The sequence below is a fragment of the Oryx dammah genome, unplaced genomic scaffold (assembly GCF_014754425.2).
Source record: "Oryx dammah isolate SB20612 unplaced genomic scaffold, SCBI_Odam_1.1 HiC_scaffold_11, whole genome shotgun sequence".
Classification (NCBI taxonomy): Eukaryota; Metazoa; Chordata; class Mammalia; order Artiodactyla; family Bovidae; genus Oryx; species Oryx dammah.
This window is the reverse complement of record NW_024070195.1, coordinates 35,890,636-35,893,264: the sequence shown is the minus strand read 5'-3', so window position 1 is coordinate 35,893,264 and position 2,629 is coordinate 35,890,636. Positions and strand designations below refer to the sequence as shown.

Below are 2,629 nucleotides of genomic sequence, written 5' to 3'. Positions count from 1 at the left end.
GGATCCCTCAGAGTCCAATCAATGTTACTTTTAATTCAGTAATAAAAATTTTTAAGACTTCCCCCCAGGGAAAACCAGTCTGGATTAGTAGGTGGAGGTCTATTAAAGGGTGAGTTCAGTGGGGGAAATTCCCTTTCCCAGGGCTCTCGTTGTTCACAGTGAAGGCAGACATCTAGGGCTACAGGTTTTCTGAATGGAAGACCTCTAGGTCCTGGCTTGAAAAGTGTACGCGAAGGTCTCTCAGCCCTTGCAGCTGTTATAACTGCAGGATCATTTATGTTTATCAGCTTTTTGAAATTTACCTTGCTCCAGAGTTTTTCGACAAGCTCAGCTAGGATTATTCGTTCAGAAAGAAGGATGGCTTCCCAGTCCAGCTCGCATCTCTTTATAAGGCTCCCTAGTATATTTTGGCACCCCACTCCAGTACTCTTGCCTGGAAAATCCCATGGACGGAGGAGCCTGGTGGGCTGCAGTCCATGGGGTCGCTGACAGTCGGACATGACTGAGCGACTTCCCTTTCACTTTTCACGTTCATGCATTGGAGAAGGACATGGCGACCCACTCCAGTGTTCTTGCCTGGAGAATCCCAGGGACGGGGGAGCCTGGTAGGAGGCCGTCTATGGGGTCGCACAGTCGGACACGACTGAAGCGACTTAGCAGCAGCAGCAGCAGCAGTGTATTTTGGACAGGAGCCCACTCATGAACAAGGACATCAGGGCATTTGCTGTGCCTGCATTTAATAAAAAAAGCTTAGAATATTTCACACAATAAAAGGTTTCCTGTCACAGTCTAAGACTGGTTCATTCTTTTTTTGTTTGCAAGATTGAATGATAGACCAGTCAGTCAAGTAGGTGTTGGGTTATCTTTCTAGTGAATTTTGGGTTGTCCTTGGTGGAGTGGTTATTATGTGGGTCTTTAATGTCACTCCTGGGACCTTCCCATTTGGCTTCAGCCCTCCATTTTCAGGCATCACCAGATCTTAATTCCACATGAATACATTGGGAGAGATCCAGGAGTCCCAGATCATAAACTCCAATTAGAATTCTAAATTCCTCATAAAATCTTTGAGGATTCTCTTTAGGGTTTGAAAAATCTTTGATGATGGACCTAAGTTCAGCCTTTGACCATGAAGAAAAGATGCTTACATCTGATTTTCCACTCTCATTGAAAGACTTCACTTTAAAAAGCATTTGTTTAACCTCTGGCTCATCTTCAGTATGAAAGACAATTGAGTTAAGGGGATAATATCGTTCTGAATATTTAGGGGAAGGTAAAGGGAAAGAGCAGTCAGAGTGAAGTTAGTCAATGCACATGTCTTTTTAGATTTGCCAGTAAGCTTTTGCAAAGAATCTTTCAAGAGGCATTTTTTTGTTTTGATTCATTTGGTTTCTTAGAAGTTTTTGCGTACCACTAAAAAATGCATCCCATTGTTTGGGGGAAAATCAGAGCCCTGTTTTTTTCTAGCAGTGAAGTGAAGTGAAGGTCGCTTGGTCATGTTCAACTGTTTTTGACCCCATGGACTATATAGTCCATGGAATTCTCCAGGCCGGAATACTAGAGTGGGTAGCCTTTCCCTTCTCCAGGGGATCTTCCCAACCCAGGGATTGAACCCGCATTACAGGCATATTCTTTACCAGCTGAGCCACAAGGGAAGCCCAAGAAAATTGGAGTGGGTAGCCTGTCCCTTCTCCAGTGGATCTTCCTGACCCAGGAACCAAACCAAGGTCACCTGCATTGCAGGAGGATTCTTTACTAACTGAGCTATCAACATCTCATAAATGGATAAGCTTATCTAGGTTAGAAGTGCCCCTCTATGGCCACTGCAATTCTTGTAACAAAAATATTTATTTATTTGGCTGCAACGGGTCTTAGTTGTGGCATGCAGTATCTTTGATCTTCGTTCTGGCATGCAAGCTCTTAGTTGTGGCATGGGGGATCTAGTTCCCTGACCAGGGATTGAACTTGGGTCCCCTGCATTGGGAGCACAGAGTCCTAGCCACTGGACCACCAGGGACATCCCAAGCCACTGCAATTCAAGGTTATCCTTGGTGAAGGTGGGTAGGGGCAGGAGAAAGCAGAAGAATAAAAAGAAAGGAGGGATGGAAGATGGAGGAAAGACAGGAGGTCCCTGGGTCCCAGGTATTTGCTAAGCTCCGGGATTTGGTGATGGACAGGGAAGCTTGGCATGCTGCTGACCATGGGGTTGCAAAGAGTCGAACACAACTGAGCGACTGGACTGGACTGAACTTGAAAGTCAGCAGCTCTATTTGGTCAGTGACCTAGAGCTTAAAATTCTCCAGTTCAGTTCAGTTCAGTCACTGAGTCGTGTTCGACTCTTTGCGACCCCATGAATCGCAGCATGCCAGGCCTCCCTGTCCATCACCAACTCCCAGAGTTCATTCAGACTCACATCCATCGAGTCAGTGATGCCATCCAGCCATCCCATCCTCTGTTGTCCCCTTCTCCTCCTGCCCTCAATCCCTCCCAGCATCAGAGTCTTTTCCAATGAGTCAACTCTTCGCATGAGGTGGCAAGCTAAGCCTAAACAGTACATGAACCGAGAACTTCCAGATGTTCACACTGGATTTAGAAAAGGCAGAGGAACCAGAGATCAAATTGCCAACATCCG

General features: G+C 45.9%; 1 non-coding gene across 1 annotated transcript; it reads right to left on the bottom strand.

Annotated features, from left to right (window-relative positions):
• Positions 1-1,941: 1,941 nt before the first annotated feature.
• TRNAG-CCC lies at positions 1,942-2,014 on the bottom strand. Its single transcript has one exon. It is a non-coding gene; the product is annotated as a tRNA-Gly (tRNA).
• Positions 2,015-2,629: the final 615 nt, after the last annotated feature.